Source organism: Trachypithecus francoisi, unplaced genomic scaffold (assembly GCF_009764315.1).
Source record: "Trachypithecus francoisi isolate TF-2019V2 unplaced genomic scaffold, Tfra_2.0 Lachesis_group1, whole genome shotgun sequence".
NCBI classification, from domain to species: Eukaryota; Metazoa; Chordata; class Mammalia; order Primates; family Cercopithecidae; genus Trachypithecus; species Trachypithecus francoisi.
The window spans coordinates 144,295,638-144,317,190 of NW_022681454.1; positions in this window are offsets into that span (position 1 = coordinate 144,295,638).

Here is a 21,553-nt window from a genome sequence, read left to right on the forward strand (position 1 = left end):
TATGACTTGGGGAATCTAACTCATGACAAAGCGCATAGTTATTTGATACTCCCATTGTCAAACACTCCATTTCTACTGTGGTAGCATTCTAGAAGCTGTTTTTCAAATGCTGAGTACCTCTCTGATATGCTAATTTGTGCTCATTCTAGATGTCTTTCCTGCATACCATTTACTAGGGCTTTCCAGAAACTCTACACATCATCCCTACCCAGCATGATTACTCCTAATTCCATTGGATATGCCTGGTCTTCCGGCCTAAGCAGTAAAGTAGCTTGCACTACAGGCTGCACCTGCTTCTGAGTCTTCTTTGAGCTCCACTCAAAATAGTCTCCCAACTTACCTAAGAAATTAGAGCAGTATTCTGAAGTAGAATATGTACTGTCACTACAGTCCAAAGAGGCCCATTGTTAATGTGCTCTTTTTTGGGGGTGAAAAGTTTGAAGTACAATAATATTTGCTTTACCTTAAAGGGGATATCCCTGCATAGCCCAAACCACTGAGTCCCTAAAATCTTCATAAGTATGGCAGACCCCTAAATCATTGTAGGATTTATCTCCCAGGCTATGACCCAAGACCCATGGGTCTTGCCAAGGTATCTAGAGTACTTCCCACTTCCTTGCACCAACACAATTAACATGATGTCATCAATATAATAAATACTGTGATGCTCTGTGGAACGTTAAGATACACAAAGTTCCTTCCTACTATACTGTGACAAAAACCTGAAGAGTTAAAATAACCTTGGAGCATGGAATATATTTTGCTGTCTTTTCTGCATAAATGTCCTCTGCTTTGATCCTCTTTCCAGATGGGAAAAGAAAACATTTGCCAGATCAACAACTGAAACCAGCATCGCAAAATTATAACTGAGACATTGAAAGAGATCTGACCTAACTGACTCCATCTTGCTTCTAACCTCCAAGCTGTCCTTGTTCGTTCCTGGGTGTAGGCTGATCTAACTCTGGGAGAAACTTATTTTACAGTTGAGAACAAAGATGATAACAGCCCTCTCCCAAAACAAATCCCCTTCTTGCCTGGGGACTAGACTGCCTTTGTAAGACTAACAAATTAGCCAAAAGATTAGAAATTATGGTTTAGGAGTCCTGAAACTGGAGACTACAAGATTCTGAACCTCCTCAAATTGCTCTTGGGGATAACATGACTCTTACAAAGCTAAGATCAGTGTTTGAGATATTTTGCAGACTCTGCACTCGATGGATCAGCTGGCACCACTCAGATCAATAAACTGGCTCATCTGATCTTCTAACCCTCACTCAGGAACCAACTCAGTGCAAGGCAGCTTCAACTCCCTGTGATTTCATCTCCGACCCAACCAGTCAGCACTCACAACTCATTGACTGCCACCCACCCACCAAATTATCCTTAAAACATCTGATCCTCAAATGTATGGGGAGACTGATTTGAGTAACAACAAAACTCAGGTCTCCCTCACAGCCAGCTCTGTGTGAATTACTTTCTCTATCGCAATTCCCCTGTCTTGATAAATCAGCTCTGTCCAGGTAGTGGGCAAGGTGAACCCACTGGGCAGCCTCCAGCTGCCTCAACTTTGAGGTATTTTGCAGCATTCACTCAAAGTCCACATAGTCCTGGTCAAAGACTAAACATGGCAAAGTTTCTAGAGCTGGTCCATTCTTGCTCATCATGGGATTCCTCTAATGGGAAATCTTTCCCCAAGGGCTCCCCACCAGCCTAGCCAAACTTTCTCTGAGACTCTTAGCTATTATGATGCTACTTCCACCAGGTTCTTGTTGCTATCTGGCTATTGAGTGATTCAGTCCCACTAAACAACGTCAACCTGATTGTCCTTCTTTGTTTTCAAGAAACAGGGTCTTGCTCTGCCACCCAGGTTGGAGCACAGTGGTGTGATCATAGCTCATTATAGCTTCCAACTCCTGGGCCTTAGCAATTCTCCTGCCTCAGCCTCCCAAGGAACTATGGCTGCAGGCATCCACCACCACTGATTGAGAGCCACTTCCAGTACTCACTGTCTTGGACACAGACTTGAGTGAAAGTGCAGGTAGTTTATTTGGGAAATGATCTCAGGAAGCAGGTAATGAAGTAGGAGAGATAAACGAAAGGTTCTGTCTAGAAGCTCTGAAGGAGAAACTATCCCAGGTCCCTCCCCTAGCTTGTAGTGGCTGCAGGCAATCCTTGCTGAGCTTTGAATTATGGATCCATCACTTCAATCTCTGCCTCTGTCTTCACATGGCTTCTTCCCTGTGTATGCTTGTGTCTCTGTGTCCAAGTTTCCATCTTCCTATAAGGCACCAGTTATTGGATTAGAGACCATCCTAATTCAGTATGGCTGGCCTTATCTTAACTTGATTATATCTGCAAAGACTCTATTTCCAAATAAAGTCACACTCTGAGGTTCCTGGGAGACATGGATTTGAGGAAACACTCTTCAACCCAGTACAGGCTCCAAAGACAAATAACTAATCACATAGTTCTGTCCTTTTGGCCACATGGATATGTGGCTTCAGGGACCAACAGAGTAACTGTTATTATACACATTATCTTGTTATAATAACTGTTATTATGCACATTTATCATGATTTACATCATTGGATAAGTGAACAGTCGAAGTGTTCTCCTAACATGTGCCAGAGCCAAAGTATAATGGTAAACCAGGCCAAGAGCATTCTTTAGTTCAGTGATTTCCAAACCCTTTACCCACAGAATCCTTTGTTCAAATGACATTTTATTAGGGATGTTCAGACAAACATAATGGATGAAAGATGTTCTTGCAGAAACAGGGCTGGCAGGACCAGAGGCTCCCACCTCCTGGGTCAGATTATGTAGTAAGGAGCTTCACAGAATATGACTGAAAATCCACATATCTATTTTTCTGTTTAATTCAGGAAGCAGTTGCTAAACACAACAGAACAAAGTAAGTACATAGGGCTAAGAGAAGAGGTAGAGAGAAGAACAAAATGAATTTAGGAAAGACTAGAAAGGAGATTGCTGTAGGCACTTTAAGTATTTGGATCCAAAAAGGAGAGGAAAAGTCTGAGAATACCAGTCTGTAGCTTCCTGGAGATCCCAGAAGAAAAGGTAAAAGAATGAAGAGGAAAAGGAAGGAAGAAGCTACTTATACAATGATTTAAAGTGGTAGCTGGTGTTTTATGTCTTCTTGGATAAAGCTCTAAAGTTTCTGGAGTCAACTTCGAGTCAATTAGCTACATAGGGCAAGCATGTTTACACTGAATGGCTTAGAGATCTTCCCAAATAAGTAGATAAACAGAAGACTTTAGTCTCCAACCTCATGAATCTAATACTTTCTGTGAGCATTTAGCTTGTATACAAAGCCAAATAAAAGCATTCTATCTAAATAAATCGATGATAATTTATATCTTCTGATCTTTCCAAAGAGAAATGTTTATATGTGGAGAAAATAAATAAATAACATGATGTTTAAAGGAATAAACAATTCTACCCCACAACACACAAGGCAAAGTGAGATACTAAGCCATTCAATGAATCTAGCGTCTTTACCAAAGAGGGAATGTATCTGTCAAGATGCCAATGGATTAAACTTTTCTAAGAAAACATTTTAATTTGTTGTCAGAAATAGTTTTATATCTAACTTATTGATTTTCACATGTTGAAACTAGCTGAGCCTAATAAGGAACTAAGTATAAGTTGGAAACCATTCAGCTATCAAAATACTGCTAAGTAGTATTACAACAATTTCATGAAAATGCCTGAATAAGATATTTTGTTCAGCAAATGCTATGCCACCAATACCACCTCAATGACTAATTTCTTTCAGTGCAAGGTTCTCCTTGTACAGGCGACTCAATCTTTTTTGGATCATGGATCCCTTGGAAGTCTAGTGAAGAAATCTCTTCAATGCATTTTTTAATGCATAGAATTATATGAACACCAATTATATTAAAATATAGTTATTAAAATAATTTTTAAAAAACAAATTTGTGATGAGACAATATATGTTCTCTTTATTAACACATTAGATAATAAAATCTAGGGGCAGGTTATCTAACTATCATAATTTCACATAGTGATGGGCATAGGTGGTTTTTGTTTTTTGAGTTTTGCTTTTTATTTTTTTGTTTTTTGTTTTTTGTTTTTGGAAGGGGCGAGGACCAAATCTTGCTCTGTCACCCAGGCTGGAGTGCAGTGGTGCAATCTTGGCTCACTGCAACCTCTGCCTCCGGGGTTCAAGTGATTCTCCTGCCTCAGCCTCCCGAGTAGGTGGGATTACAGGCATGCACCACCACGCCTGGCTAATTTTTGTATTTTTAGTAGAGATAGGTTTCACCATGTTGGCCAGTCTGGGCTCTAACTTCTGACCTCAAGTTACCCATCTGCCTTGGCCTCCCAAAGTGCTGGGTTTTCAGGCATGAGCGGCTGCCCCCGGCCTGAGCATAGATAGTATTTTGTGAGATTTGTCAGTAACTAATATGATTTGAATATATCTGTGATTTCTATTGGTGACAAAGTCATAGGTACTGATAGTACCATTGTGATGTGATTTTTATATTCATAACTGAAGCAAATGTTAATTTTAAGTTGGAAATGAATAAAAATAAAAATGGAATTTTTTTCCATCCACATACTTAGACCCCCAGTCTCTCACTCCCTCCATGAGGCTCTCTTTGATTTCAAAAGTTCTCCTTTTCTCAATGGCCACAAGGGGCAAGAAGCCTGGATGAAGAAATACTCTCAGAAACTCCCACTCTTCTGGTTCCTGCTCAAGGCTGCACTAATAAAAGTTTTTCATACCTACCTGCACCATCTTGTCTGGGAAGTCAAGGTATAGCAAAAGACTGAGTGTCTGGGCTACCCTGCCTGGGACCTGGGGAGGGAGGCTATTGACACCAGTATCAGAGATTCAAAGTAACAGAGATGGAAGGGAGGGTAGAATTTATCTGGTGTCTGTTAGGAAAGCACAGCGCAGGGCAGTAGTGAAGAGAGGGGCTTCACAGGCACTGCAACTGACCAAACCACGGCAGTCTCCCAAGTGGGGCAAGCACTGCAGTGGCCTGAATGTTTGTGTCCCACAAAATGCATATATTGAAGCTTTATCCTTACAGTGATGGTGTCAGGAGGTGCGACCTTTAGAAGCGATCAGATCATGAGTGTGAAGTCTTCATGAATGAGATTAGTGCCCCTATTAAAGGGACCCCAGAGATCTTTCTTGCTCTCTTTCCTCCATATGAAGATACAAGAAGAAGATAGTAGCCTGCAACCCAGAAGAAGGCCCTCACCAGAACCTGCCATGCTGGCACCCAGACCACACTTCCAGCCTCTGGAACTGTGAGAAATAAGTTTCTGTTGTTTATAAGCCAGGCAGTCTACTATAGTTTGTTATAGCAGCGTGTACGAACTAAGTCAGGTACCCCAGGGTGTTTCATGTGCTGTGTCGAGGGGCCAAACATGTGCGTTTGTTCAATGTCTCACTTATGGGAGGCCACTTTGTGCTAGGCGCTGTGCGAGATGCTGAGAGTAGACACCTTGGCTCTCATGGATCTGGAGCCTGGCACCTTCACTGCAGTCTGGTGACTGCATGAAATGCCCAGAGTCCCTCTATCTGATATATAAAAAAAAGAATAGAGAAGCCAGACAGTCCACAGCAGGGTGTGGTGACTGATGCCTGTAATCCCAGCACTTTGGGAGGCCAAGGTGTGCAGATCACTTGAGGTCAGGAATTTGAGACCAGCCTGGTCAACATGGTGACACCCCATCTCTACTAAAAACACAAAAATTAGCTGGGTGTGGTGGTGCACGCCTGTAGTTCCAGCTACTCAGGAGGGTGAGGCAGGAGAATCGCTTGAACCTGGGAGGTGGAGGTTGCAGTGAGCTGAGATCATGCCACTGCACTCCAGCCTGGGCAACAGAGCAAGACTCCATCTCAAAAAAAAAAAAGAAAGAAAAAAGAAAAGAATAGAGAATAAAGAAGACACAGTTGTTCCTAAAATAACTTCTGTTTATTTTCAGCCAACTGGGAACAAGTAAAATCCAGGCCAAATTATTTTTGTCATTTAGCTTCAAAGACAGACAGCACTGCCATACATAACTCCAAAGATGTGTTGTCTTTGTCCCTGTGTGTCACGCTACTAGCAGCATAGAGGGCTTCCCTCACAGCTTATTCTGTTATCTAGAACCAAAGATTCCAGGGCTACAAGTGATCTTTAAAAATCATCTAGTTGGCTGGGTGCGGTGGCTCACGCCTGTAATCCCAGCACTTTGGGAGGCTGAGGCAGGTGGATCACCTGAGTTCAGGAGTTCAAGACCAGCCTGCCCAACATGGCAAAACCCCATCTCTACTAAAAATACAAAAAACTAGCCAGTCGTGATAGCAGGTGCCTATAATCCTAGCTACTTGGGAGGCCGAGGCAAGAGAATCGCTTGAACCTGGGAGGTGGAGGTTGCAGTCAGCTGAGATCACACCACTGCACTTCAGCCTGGGCGACAAGAGCGAAACTCCGTCTCAAAAAAAAAAAAAAAAATCATCTAGTCCTACCCCCTCACTTTCAGAAGAGAAAACCAAATCTAAAAAAGTTAAATGAATTGCTAAAAGTTGAATCTCCAGCTAGGAGCTAGAATGCAAGTGCCCAGACCTTGTTGTAGTCCTGATGTTATATCATCAATGGGATCTCCATACTAATCTCAGCATTAAAAGCCTCCACACGTGCACTGAATGGGTCCATCCACATACAGCAGCTGACTTACACACGTTTTCACTCAAGAGATTGTTGTTTCCCACTATCCTTTATAACAACTATTCCATGACAACTAAAGAATTGATGATAGATATAAAAGATAGAGTGAAGGTGATGGTTAACTTTTTTCTTTTCGAGACAGAGTCTTACTTTGTCACCCAGGCTGGAGTGCAGTGGCACGATCTCAGCTTACTGCAACCTCCGCTTCCCGGGTTCAAGTGATTCTCCTGCCTCAGCCTCCCAAGCAGGTGGGACCACAGGCGTGCACCAACACGCCAGGCTAATTTTTTTTTTATTTTTAGTAGAAACAGGGTTTCACCACGTTGGCCAGACTGATCTTGAACTCCTGGCCTCATGCGATCTGCCTGCCTCTGTCTCCCAAGGTACTGGGATTACAGGCATGCGCCACTACACCTAGCCTAAATGTGATGGTTAATTTTATGTATCAACTTTACTGGGTCATTGGGTGCCCAGATATTTGGTCAAACGTTATTCTGGGTGTTTATGTGAGAGCGTTTTTTGGTGAGATTAACATTTAAATTGGTAGGCTGAGGAAAGATTACCCTCCCTAATGTGAGTGAGCCTCACCTAATCAGTTGAAGGGCCTGGTCAGAATAAGAAGGCTGATCCTCCCCCAAGTAAAAGAATTCTTTCTGCCTGGCAATCTTCAACATGGAGCTGGCTTTGCTTTTGTTTTGTTTTGTTTTGTTTTGTTTTTAGATGGATTTTCCCTCTTGTCACCCAGGCTGGAGTGCAATGGCATGATCTCCACTCACTGCAACCTCCAACTCTGGGGTTCAAGCAATTCTCCTATCTCAGCCTCCTGAGTAGCTGGGATTACAGGCACACACCACCACACCTGGTTAATTTTTGTATTTTTAGTAGAGACGGGGTTTTACCATGCTGGCCAGGATGGTCTTGAATTCCTGATCTCAGGTGATCCACCCTCATTGGCCTCCCAAAGTGCTGGGATTACAGGCATGAGCCACCATGCCCGGCTGACACTGGCTTTTTTTCTGCCTTAAACTCAAACTCAAACTCCTGGATGTTGAGCTTGCTGACCTTTCAACCAGAATTACACCATCAGCTCTCCTGTTCTCAGGACTTTAGGCTTGGGCTGGAACTAAAGCATCGGCTCTCCTTGATGTCTGAAAAATGTCCCCCCATATGACTTCTCCCTCATCTTCTTCATTCACCTCTACTCTCAGATATCACCTTGGCTGACTGACCCTCCAGATCTTGGAATTTGTCACCCTCCATAATTGCATAGGCCAACTTCTTATAACTAATGTTTCTCTGAAGAATGCTGACTAAAACAGTGACATACTCATGTGCAGTCTTATGTTCTAATATAGTCTTCCTACTAGAGACACAAATTTTTTTTAAATGTTCTCTTATGTGCTTCAAAATGCACCTTGATTTTTCATTTTCTTTCTTTTTTTTTTTTTTAAGATAGAGTCTCACTCTGTCACCCAGGCTGGAGTACAGTAGCACACTCACAGCTCACTGCAGCCCTGGCCTCCAAGGCTGAAGCTATCCTCCAACCTCAGCCTCCCAAGTAGATGGGACCACAGGAATGCACCACCATGCTCAGCTAGTTTATATATTTTTTTGTAGAGATAGAGTCTCCCTATGTTGCCCAGGCTGGTCTTGAACTTCTGGACTCAAACAATCCTCCTTCCTCGGCCTACCAAGGTGCTGGGATAACAGGCATGAGCCACTGCGCCTGGCCCAAAAGGCACTTTCAAAGTAATTTTGTTAGATTTTTCCAGCTGCTAATACAAATCATTTGGTAGCACCACCATAGATCAGACACATTAAAAAACAAAGAGTAAGTGTGAAATCCCAAAAGTGATCACTAAAATGAATACTACAATATTCTAGTTGTTTTCTGTTGAATTAGGAGATTGAGTTCCTGAACTGGTAAATTTTATTACTAGATCGTAAGTCCTCTGGGAAAGCAGGTCAGCTTAAGGGTGGCTGGCCAGGGTATGGGAAGAGAAATCAGAGTCCGATAAAAATAGCAATGATCAGCATTTGTTTGGTGTCTACTGTATGCCAGGCACTTTGCAATTATTCATTCATCCAAACAGATATTATTGAGCACTTTTTATATTCCTGGCATTGTTCAAGGCTCTGGAGATACAACCATGTAAAAACAGATTTGATTTCCTATTCTCATGGAACTTACAGTTTAGAGAAGGGAGAGAGACAAGTAACAAATGTTATAGAGAAAAATAAAGTAAGGTAGTGCCAGGTAAAATAAGTTGTAATTTTCGTCAGAGTTGTCAGGGAAGATATTACCAAAGCCAAGGTGACATTTGAGAGTAGAGCTAGCCAGATACAGTGGCTCATGCCTGTAATCCCAGGGTTTTGGGAGGCCGAGGCAAGCAGATCGTTTGAGCACAGGAGTTTGAGATCAGCCTGGGTAACATAGTGAGACCTTATCCCTACAAAAAATACAAAAATTAGCTGGGCATGGTGGTATGCACCTGTAGTCCTAGCTACTCAGGAGGCTGAGGTGGGAGGATCACCTGAGCTCTGGAGGTCGAGGCTGCAGCGAACTGAATTGTGCCAATACACTCTAACCTGCGCAAGAGTGAGACTCTGTCTCAAAAGAGAGAGCGAGAGAGAAGAGAGCTGAATGAAGGAGGTGACAAAACAAATTTCATGTGGGGGAACATTTTTCAGACATGGAAGCAAGCAAATACAAGGGGCCTACAGCAGATGGATGTTTGTGTGCTCAAAGAACAGCAAGGAAGCTAGGAGGACTGAAGCAGATTTCAGCAAGGAGACCAGTAGTAGAAAAAGATAAGGTCATAGAAATAGCAATAGACCAGATTATGCAGAGTCGTAAGCATCTTTGAGATAGATAGTAATGTTAACATAAACGAGATAACTGGGATTCAGAGAGGTTTGCAATTTTCCCACCACAACTCAGCCTGGTGAAACCTGCCTTAGACCTAGGTATATGAGTCTAGAGCTCTTTTTTTTTCTCTTTCTTTCTCTTTTTTTTTTTTTTTTTTTTTGAGATGGAGTCTCACTCTGTTGCCCGGCTGGAATGCAGTGGCGTGATCTCGGCTCACTGCAACCTCCGCCTCCCAGGTTCAAGCAATTCTCCTGCCTCAGCCTCCCAAGTAGCTGGGACTACAGGCACCCACCACCACGCCTGGCTAATTTTTGTATTTTTAGTAGAGATGTGATCTTAATCTTCCCACTTCATTATGTTATCTTTCTCCAGAAAAAGCTTAAATCCTTTCTGATGGTTTTGTATATCCCTAGTATAGTGCTTGCAGTAAATATTTGCATTTTCTTTTTTACTAGCCAACATCACATATCCTTCCTTTGTGGCGAGAAATCCCCATTGTGTGGGTCTTGGTTTGTCATAGCAAAACCACGTGGTTTCATATTCCTTCTTCCCAGTCTAGGCAGCTAGGGTGAGGGCATGGGATCTGAGTCAACTCAACGCCCCTTTCCTAGACTTTGAAACTTGAGAATGTACTGCAAAGATGCAGGGTCAGGTGGCCACGTGAGTCATCTGGCAACGCTGGTGGTGAGTGTCTAGCAGGACAACAGCAGCAGTGGCACCCTGACCGGAAGTGCCTGTGGTATGACCTTGGATGTATTCCTGGAATCCTCCTCTTTTCTTGTCCTGCTTTCCATCATTACCAACTATTCTGTGACCCGAAAAAGTTGAGGGAGCACCTTCAGCTCCAATTATGTACTCTTGCTGAGAAAAATTGTGTAAGACTTTGGAACGTGGAAAAAAAAGATTACTTTTTTCTCTAAAAATTTCTTTCCTTTTCTAGAATGTTCTATACAGCATACTCTTCCCATGATATTGCTACCTTTCATTGTATTTTAACTACTTTACAACTCTATAATTTGTAGAAAGCCAAAAATAATACAAATTATTCCTGTCCATACAAATGCAAATTAGTTGTATTGGAATGCAGCTGATTATCACCTGTGGATAGGTCAATGTTATACATGCCTTTAAATTCATTTTAGCTTTTTTATTTTTTTTGAGACACCATCTGGTTCTGTCATCCAGGTTGGAGTGCAGTGGCCTGGTCACAACTCACTGCAGTTTCAACTTCCCGGGTTCAAGTGATCCTCCCTCCTCACCCTACAGGCATGCACTACCATGCCCAGGTAACTTTTTCTATTTTCTGTAGAGACAGGGTGTGACTATGTTGCCTAAGCTGGCTCAAGCAATCCTCCCATCTCTGCCTCCCAAAGTGCTGGGATTACAAGCCACTGTACCCAGTACATTTTAGCATTTTTTATCTTCTTATATATGCGTGTGGTACTTTAAATTCTCCTTTCAACCTGTTGTAAGTTTTTAATGGTTCTCTCAATAGTTAATGATGTAAATAAAATCTATGCCAAGTCACATTTAATTATTCATTTAAGCATTCTTTATCTGCTTATATATATGTATGCAGTACTTTGAATTCTTTCAACCAGTAACATTTTATGGGTTCCCGCAACAATTAATGAGTTAACTAAAATTTGTTACATGTATTCATTTTATATTTATATCGGATGCATGGTATAAACATTCACCTTTTTAAAATATTAGCCTTTTAAATCATTATAAAAAGAAGATACCTGCACTCGCAAGTTTATTTCAGCACTGGTCACAAGAGCAAAGTCATGGAATCAATTTAAGTGTCCATCAATGGAAGACTGGATAAACGAAATGTAGTATATATATATCATGGAATACTATGCAGTCATGAAAAAGAATGAAGTCATGTTCTTTGCAGCAACCTGAATGGAGGTGGAGGTCATTATCCTAAGTGAAATAACTCAGAAACAGAAAATCAAATACCACATGTTCTCATTTATAAGTGGGAACTAAACAGCAGGTACACATGGCCATAAAGATGGAAATAATAGACACTGGGGACTCCGAAGAGGGGAAGAAGGGGAGAAGGATATCAAATAATAATAATAACCTATTGAGTAAAATGTTCACTATTACCCTAGAAGCCCAAACCTCACCATTACATAATGTATCCATGTAACAAACCTGCACATGCACCTCCTGAATCTTAAAAAAAAAAAAAAAAAAAAAGTAAAAATAAATTTTAAAAAATAGCCTTAACAACAATGAACAGGAAAAAAAATCACATCATGGTTCTGTCTTTAGCTCAGAGGTCTCCCATCTCACCTCCACCCACCACACACAACTATGTACTTCATGGAACAGGAGACAGGGGCTCACATTAGTTCTGGCCTTAACCAATTTGCTAATTCACATAGCCTCCAAGGGCTTCAGTTCGTTCATCTTCAAAATGAAGAGGATGGCTTCAATACTCTTCACTATTTGTATTAGTCCATTCTCACACTGCTGTAAAGAAATACCTGAGGCTGGGTGTGGTGGCTCACGCCTGTAATCCCAGCACTTTGGGAGGCCGAGGCAGGTGCATCACCTGAGGTCAGGAGTTTGAGACCAGCCTGACCAGCATGGTGAAACCCCATCTCTACCAAGAATACAAAAATTAACCAGGCATGGTGGCACGTGCCTGTAGTCCCAGCTACTGGAGAGGCTGAGGCAGGAGAATTGCTGGAACCTGGGAGGCAGAGCTTACAGTAAGCTGAGATCATGCCATTGCACTCCAGCCTGGGCAACATGAACAAAACTCAGTCTCAGAAAAAAAAAAAAAAAAAGAAAGAAAGAAAAGAAAAAGAAACACCTGAAACTGAGTAATTTATTTAAAAAAAGAGAGAGCGAGAGAGGTTTAATTGGCTCACCACTCTGCAGGCTATACAGGTTCTGGGGAGGCCTCAGGAAACTTGCAATCATGGCGGAAGGCAAAGGGGAAGCAGGCAATGTCTTACACAGCCGGAACAGGAGGAAGGCAGGGGAGGTGACACATTCTTTAAAACAACCAGCTCCTAAGAGCACTTACTCACTACCACAAGAGCAGCACCTAAGGGGAAAGTTGCCCCCATCATCCAATCACCTCCCACCAGGCCCCACCTCCAACATTGGGGATTACAATTCAACAAGAGATTTGGGTGGGGACACAGATCCAAATCACATCACTATTCAACTCAGCTCGCTTCCTTCTGATTTACTAAGTTGCCTACCCTATGTCCTTTCCCCACACTATCCCTTGTGAGCTTCTCTTTCCTTTTTCCTGATACTCTTGTGTTACTTCTATTTCACTTTCCAACACACCACGGACTATTTTCCTACTCTTACTTTCTCAACGTTTAGCTCCTCTGTATTCAGCTTCCTGTCTCCCCACCTCCCAAAACACGCACAATACACACACACACGTGCACACACACACACACAGACACACACACAAATACAGACCTCTTTGTGGGAACCAAGAGACTATTAAAAAAAAATTTGTACTTATTATAGGATTACATGGAAAAAACAAGTAAATTCCACTCAGATTTGCCCTCAATCCCTCCAGAGAAACTACCTCAAAACAAAATAAACAAGTGCTTTAGTAATAAGCAAACTAGTAGAACAAACAAACCACTTTGATCTCACTGTTCAGTTTAACCCAGAGGTAGATAATAGCACAAGTAATGTGCTTTCTTTTTATTCCTACATGATTTCTCTTGCCAGAAGCATATTCAGACCCTCAGCCTTCCACAGAAGGGCATAACCATGCTTACTTTTTGTTTTTCATGGATGCTATGGTTTGAATGTTCCTCCTTCAAAATTTATGTTGAAACTTAACCCCCATCATAGTAGTATTGAGAGATGGGGTTTTTGGGGAGGTGATTAAATCATGAGAGTTCCATCCCTATAAATGGATTAATGCCTTAAAATATGGCTAAAGGCTCCATTTTGCCTTCTACCTTCTGCTGTGTGAGGACACAGCAAGAAGACCCTCACCAGACACCAGTTGCCAGTACCTTGTTCTTGACTTCCCAAGCTCCAGAACTGTGAGAAGTAAATCTCAATTGTTTATGAATTACCCATTCTGTGGCATTTTGTTATAGCAGCACAAATGGCTACAGAGGACCACTCAGGCTGGTGTGGTAAGACTCAGGGTGTTTTCTTATTTCCTTGTGCTTCCCACAACAGAGCAAGCATCTGCAAAGTCAACCTCCCTTAGGGAATCTGCTGTTACAAAATGCTTTTATGTATTTTTTTTTTACTTAGTTTAGTTAAGAGTTCAGAAGATAACTTTGCTACCCAAAGTAAAGACTCAGTAAGAAAGCCAACTTAGATTCTTCCAAGAGTTGTTACCCACATTGTTGGTCAGTGTGATGTGATTTCTAAGGTTTCTTACAGCTCATAAAATGCCGTGGGGTGTTAGGAGGTTGTAGGAATTGTGTCACACGAAGAAGGCAAGAGGAACTTCCAGGCCAAAGAAATGCATGTGCAAAGCATGGACACTTCAAAGGGCCCCAGGGTTCTGGGAATGGGGACTAAGTAGTTCAATGTGGCAGCAGCACAGGGGCTATGTAGGATGGAGGACGGGAGGAAGACAAACCCTTAGGAGGAGACAAGTCTTTAAAGATAAGAGAAAGCTAGACTGCAAGGGCCAATCTAATCCACCCCTGCACTGTCAGGGAACTCACAAAAGGAGGCTTCTGTCCAATCTGCTGCTTTATAATTTAACAAAACATTGAGATGTGACTATTTCTCCTTTGAACTACCCATTTAAACTAATAGCAGACAAATACTAAGAAGTCATTTGACCCTAATTGCTGAAAGTACAATTATAGAAAATGAATGTGTGGTTGGGACCTTTTATTTGTCTTTCTCCTTGAAAATACGTGGGAGTGAGAATCTTTTCTTCCCCATATTCCACTTCCTCCCAGCATCTAGAAGTCATTGAGCAATCATCATTAGAAATAAACATGCATAATTGCAATAACCTTTAAATACTTAAAAGTGTATTATTAACTCAAGAATTTGGGTTTTAGAACATGATCATTCCCCATCAAAGAATTTCAAATTCGTATTTACTTTGATCAGTTTTGGCCTCTTGTGGTACTTATGGACAGGTGATGTCTTAGTCACCTTGGTAGATGGCTATTACTGGGCTCTCTGCAGGGCATGCCTCCCCATGCCTGGTGAACTTCTGATGAGTGGAACCTTACAGGAGGGATTGCCATTCTGATAAACCCACATGTTTGCCCCAATCTGAGGTCTCTTAGTCCAAAGCAGGACAGGCCCTGAACAAACAAAAGGCAGCAGGTTTGCCTTTGGCCCTCTCCCAGCTCAAGCACACTTTCATTTTGTTCTGTCCTTCCCCACTGAGATGCACCAGGTATCTTAGTCAGCTCAGGCTGCCATAATAAAACATCATATATTGGGTAATGTAAACAACAGGAATTTATTTCTCACAGTTCTGGAGGCTAGAAAGTCCAAGATCGAGGTACAAGTAAAGTTGGTGTCTGGTGAGTGGTCTCTGTCCTTGGGTTGCAGACGGCCACCGTCTCACTGTGCCCTTATATGGTCTTTCCTTTGTGCTCAAGTGGAATAATAAAAAAAAGTCTTCTTCTTAATAGGGTCCCACCTTCATGACCTACTCTAACCCTAATTGCCTCCCAAAGACACTATCTTCAAATACTATCACATTGGCAGGTAAGGCTTCAACAAATGAATTCTGAGGGGACACAAACATTCATTTCATAACATTCTGCCACGGACCACAAAAATTTATATCCTTCTAGTGTGTAAAATACATTCATTCTACCCTAATAGCCCCAAAAGCCTTAACTCATTCCAGCATCAAGTCTAAAGTCCAAAGATAAGGTCTCACCCATATCTGACATATCTGACTTAAATGGTATTTAGTTTCACCACACAAGCTATTTTCTTCCTAAACACAGTGGTGAGACAGGCATAGGATAGATATTTTCCTTCCAAAAGGGAGAAGCCAGAAGATGGAAGACACATCCCAAGAAAATCTAAAACCTAGCAAGGTGAATTCCATCAAATTTTAGGGCTCAAGAATAATTCTGTTTGGTCCCATGCTCTGCCTTCTGTGCCCAGTAGGGTAGCACTCCCACCTTCAGGACCCACTGAAGAAGTAATGCACCCAAGGCCAGGCACAGTGACTCAAGTCTGTAATCCTAGCACTTTGGGAGGCTGAGGCAGGCAGATCATTTGAGCCCAGGAGTTCAAGATCAATCTAGGCAACATGGTGAAACCCCATCTCTACAAAAAACAAAACAAAATAAAAACAAAAAGTACAAAAATTAGCCAGGCATGGTGGTGCACACCTGCAGTCCCAGCTACTCTGGAGGCTGAGATGGGAGGATGGCTTAAGCCCAGGAGAAAGAGGTGCAGTGAGCCAAGATTGCACACCAGCCTAGGTGACAGAACCAAACCCTGTCTCAAAAAAAAAAAAAAAAGTAATGCACCTGAGACTTTGAGTGGCCCTGCCCCCAAGGTGACACTTTGTGGGCCCACTCCTAAGACACTGAGTAGGGCTTTTCTCACCTTCTAAAACAAGAGGGATGACCACACTCTTTGAAATCAAAGAGGACATAGCCTTATCCCCTGGGTCTGTTGTGGGAATGACAGCCCTGATGATCTCTGAGTCACATTTGACATCATTCTTCCTTTTCCTTGAAGAATAGCATACATTCACAGCCAAATAACTTTACAGTCCTCTTTCACAGAATCCAAGAATTCTGACAGCCTTCCTTCATTTTGTTCCATCTCCACCTGCTTCAGTTCAAACTGGCAGTGTTTCTGCTCATATCATCCCATAAACTCTTTCTCAAACCATAATCCAGTCATACCCTTGGCATACTCTTTAGAACATGCTTTCTCAGTTTTCTGCAATATGAATAGGCTGATTGTTTTCCAAAGCTTAAAGCTCTGATTCGTTTTTGCTTAACAATTTCTTCTTCATTCATCTTTCTCCTCTCACATTTGACAGAGTCTCACTCTGTAGCCCAAGCTGGAGTGCAGTGGCACGATCTCAGCTCAGTAACCTCCACCTCCTGGGTTCAAGTGATTCTGCTGCCTCAGCTTCCCAAGTAGCTGGGATTACAAGCATGCACCACCACACCTGGCTAATTTTCATATTTTTAGTAGAGACAGGATTTTGCCATGTTGGCCAGACTGGTCTTGAACTCCTGACCTCAAGTGACCTACCTGCCTGTGCCTCCCAAAGTGTTGGAGTTACAGGTGTGAGCCACTGTGCCTAGCCCACACATTTTTCTATAAGCACTCAGGAGGAATGAAGATGCTCCTTCAACACTCTGCTTAGGAATTTCCTCTGCTAAATATGCAATTTCATTGCTCACAAGTTCTACCTTCCACAAAACACCTGAACACCATTCAGCCAAGTTCTTTGCCACTTTATAACAAGAATTTCCTTCCTTCCAGTTTCCAATAACATCATTTCCATCTGAGACCTCATCAAAATCTCTTTTTATATTCATATTTCAAGCATGCACCTGAAAACTCAGCCTCTGCCCATTACTCAGCTCCAAAGCCATTTCCACATTTTTAGATATCTTTTACAGCTGCACTTCACTTCTTGGTACCAAAACCTGTGTTAGTTTGGGTTCTCCAGAGAAACAAAACCAATAGGAGATAGATAGAAATACATATACCCATAGTTACAAATGCATGCATAGATACAGATAGATAAAAATATAAAGATATTTATTATAAGGAATTGACTCATGAAATTATGAAGGCTAAGAAGTCCCAAGATCTGCAGTCAGCAAGTTGGAGACCCAGGAGAACTGATAGTATAATTCCATCCAAGTTCAAAAGCCTGAGAACCAGGCGAGACAATAGTGTAAGTTCCAGTCTGATGAACAGCAGAAGACCAATGTCTTTGAACAACAGTTAAAAAACATTTGATCCAGAAACATCCTCATAGACACACTCAGAAGTAATGTTTAACCAAATATCTAGGCACTGGGCACCCCGTGGCCCAGTCAAGTTAACACATAAAATTCACCATTACACTAGGTCAGTCTACCCCAGCCTGCCTTCTTGTCCTTTCCTCACATGCGCTACACTGGCTTTGCCCATTCATCCATTTTCACCAATAACCAACTTTTTTGTTTTGCCGAATAATCAGGGACTAACTAGGAGACCGCTTAATTGCCCTAAAAATTACTGCTAAGATACTGATGAGTGCAAATGACTTAACAATTACTTTTTGTAAAATGCAAATTTTCCTATTTGTATTTCACCTGTGCTTTACCTAAGGAAGAAAAAAAATTATTGTGGTAAAATACGTATAACATAAACTTACCATTTTAATAACTGTTAATTACCTTCACAATATTCTACAAACATCACCATTATCTAGTTACAGAACGTTTTTTATCACCCCAAAGGAAACCCTGTAAGCACTCTCCCTTTTCCCTCCCCTCAGCCCCTGGCAACCATGAATCTGCTTTTTGTCTCTATAGATTTGCCTGTTTTGGAGAGTTCATATAAATATGTGACGTTTTGTGTCTGACTTCCTTCACTTAGTGAAGAATTTTAGCCTCCTTAGCTAGAGAAGGTGAAAAATGGAAAGAATAATTATTTTGTGATATAAACCTTTGGGGGTTATCTCTAAAACCTCACCAACTTTCTACATCATTCCCAAGATTTGGGAAACTCACCTGTTATTCATCTGCCCAGACATTCTGCTGATTCTGCTGTGTATCATTAACTCTTTCTGTGGAGATCTGAGGCAGCCTGAACACAGGCTGGCATTGGGCCAGGATGGAGAAGGTGTGGACACTTTAGGAGGCTCATTCCGCCCCATCAGGAGGCCTTTCTTCCCTGAGAGCGACCTGGCAGGACCATGCAGGTCATAAGGTCATACAGCCCAGAGGGGCACAAGGATGCTGATACCAGACACTTCAGGCCTTAATAAAAATAAAAGCAAGCACATCTCTGGCAGCAGAGTAAATTATTCATGGGATTTATTTTAAAAGAGAGAAAGCTTTGTTGGAAAAAAAAAGAAATAGACACCACATTAATTCCAAAAATCATTTCCAGATGAAAATGTCTAATCAAATGGGAAATAGTGCATTCGTGGTTTGCATAGCACAGCTACCAAGTTTTGCAAAAGGGTCCCAGGTTTGTTCAGATACTGGTTTCCACAATATGGGTAATCTGAAAGGATGCATAGCTTTACTGGGAATGTAGCACATGGATGGATGGTCAGAGACTACAAGTCTACTGAAGTTTTGTGGGAAATGAGCAGTTTGGCAGCCCCTGAGTCTGGAGGGTCTGATACTGGGATGCTAGAAAACCTCCAGGTCTGTAACAGCCTCTATAAAACCATGAAGCCCCTGGAGGCCGGGTTTCAGTCTCTGTCACAGATTTCATTTGCTCAGGACTCTCACAGTTTTTATGTGGTTTAACGAAGTACCTAGGCAGAGGCTTTCTTTTTTCTTTTTGGCTCTGCCTTTTTCACCAATCTCCCTTTTTATTAATAACCAAACATAAATACATTACAAATTTTTTACCTTTTATTTCTATCTTGTTACTGTTTATGTATTTGCTAAGATCAAAGTCTGGATTCATCCTCTAACAAGTTCATGTTGTTTTCCTGCTTCTGTTTCAAAATATGGACCCCGCAGCCTTCATAATTGTATTCCATGATGACTGGCTTAAATTTAATCACACACACAAGCACTGCATTAACTCGCTAAACAAATCCATGTGAGGATAAAAGGAACATCACAGGCCTGATCTGCGCACAAAGGCCTTTGTATTATTCTCCTTTTGTTTTCAGAAGTTTTTGGAGCCTGTAACTGAACACAGCAGACTCTAGTTAAAAATTCACAATGATTCCTTTTTAAATAATAGCATTTGTCTTTTGATGAGTTCTCTCAGCTCAGAAGGATCCCTATTTCACTTTATAAATAGTTACCATCAAAAGACATGACCATAAGACAATGACACTGGGTTTGAACAAATGTACTTGAATTTATCTATGCAAATGAATGATGTCCCCATCAAAGTAGGCAGCAACATTCCAACGATTTTCAAACAGTTTTGGAACTCCAGTTAGGAACTTCCTTCCTTCACACACTGAGGGAATTGCTTTGAATGTCCCGGTAGTTTAAAAAAAAATTTTTTTTCATCAGGATAAGTTTCATTTTTGGAAACAACCAAGCCATTTAATAAGGCAGATGGTAACTGACTGGATAGATGTGCTGTAGCCTACAATATAATGAGACTAGCTTTTATTTTGTTTGATTCCTTAACTAGTCCTAAAGGTAATTCCAAAAACAGTTCCTAAAACGTTTAGTGCAATAGCAGTACAGTTGAAAGAAGTGTCTAGACTCCCAAAGCAACTTCTCTGAAAAGGATGACATTCGTTTATACAGATATATTTCTTAGAGAAAAACAGGCCACCCTCGCCTTGCTTGATTTTCACAAAAACTCTATGTTATTGGTGGCTAGCTAAGGGAAGTTGACTATTTTCAGCTTCCTACAGTATCAAATTTTATTTAACAATTCATTTTTGGAGTGAATAGAAGTGTAAAACCTGAAATACCTTCATAGAACTATGCCTTAGTGACCTATTCCAAAACAGACTTAAAACATTCACGGGGTATATAATCTGGAAATCAATGTATGTTCTATGCCCAACTGATAAATATAAATATACATATGAATATATACTATACATAAATTAAGACAAATAATAAATTAAACATAAATGTAGTGATAAACAAATACATATGAATATTAATTAAATATACAAAATATTTAAATGCTAACTCTACTCACCTGAATTTATACTTTTAATTTCAGAGTCTTGATTCCAATGCTAATTTCATTAAGCATATCTATAACTGGGTTGCGAGAATGGTATATGCTGAACGGTAAGTGCTGTACAAATTAACTTAAATAAGTTTTGCATTACATTCTCAGAGAGGTATTTAATATGGGTAAACTTGTGCTTTGTGTGTGTGTGTGTTCCTGTTAATGAAGAAAGGAGGAAGGAAATTTTCACACATTGGATATCTATTGTATGCCAAGGGCTGAACATGTTACTATTTTAATGCTCTCAACATCTCTGAGCTAAAATTTTAATCCCCATATACAGAAAAAAAAAAAAAAGGAGGCTAGAGAATGTAAACAGCAGAAATGCTGGCATACCATTGGCAAGTAGAGAAAATGCATTTAGAATTAGCTGATCATCGGTGGAGAAAAAAGCCAAAGGCCACACCCACGTGTTTGGAAAATGAAAGGAAAGTCTCTTCCCAGAGAGAATCTTTTTTTCCCCAACTAACCTGATACTATCATTTCCCCCAATTTTTCATTAACGTCAATAATTCTTTGCCATATTTTTCTAAAAATGAAATAGGACTATTACCTCCCAATGTGGGAAAACAAAATGTTCTATGAATTTTTATCTTGTTATTTATACAACAAGCCTTTGGAAACCAGTTAAGTGCTTGAACCAGTTAAGTATTTGGGTGGGACATTTAAAAATAAATCAAGTTAAATAAAGAACTGTTAATGTTCATAGAATAAAGAAAAAGTTATAATCCTCAGCTAAAAGATACTAGGAGACATAACCATCTATGAGGGTTAAAGATTTAAATTAAAAAAAATAAAGAGAAGCTCCTTCGATTAAATGCAAGACGAAATTGAGAATCAACATCAGGATAGCTCATTTGACCTTAGACACATATTTTACTGATGACTTTCTGGTTTTCAAAAGTGTTTCTGATTTTTTTAACTTATTAGCGGCTCCAATATGCCAGTATATCTCCCAGTTCTCCCATATTCCACTCAGTAAATCTTGTTCATTTTCAGCTTTTATTTTCTTGTTCAGTCCCTAATAACTGACAATTTGTAAGGAAGCAAACTAAAACACTTGGATTAAATAATGCATTTTGTTCATTATGCTGATGTGTAACAG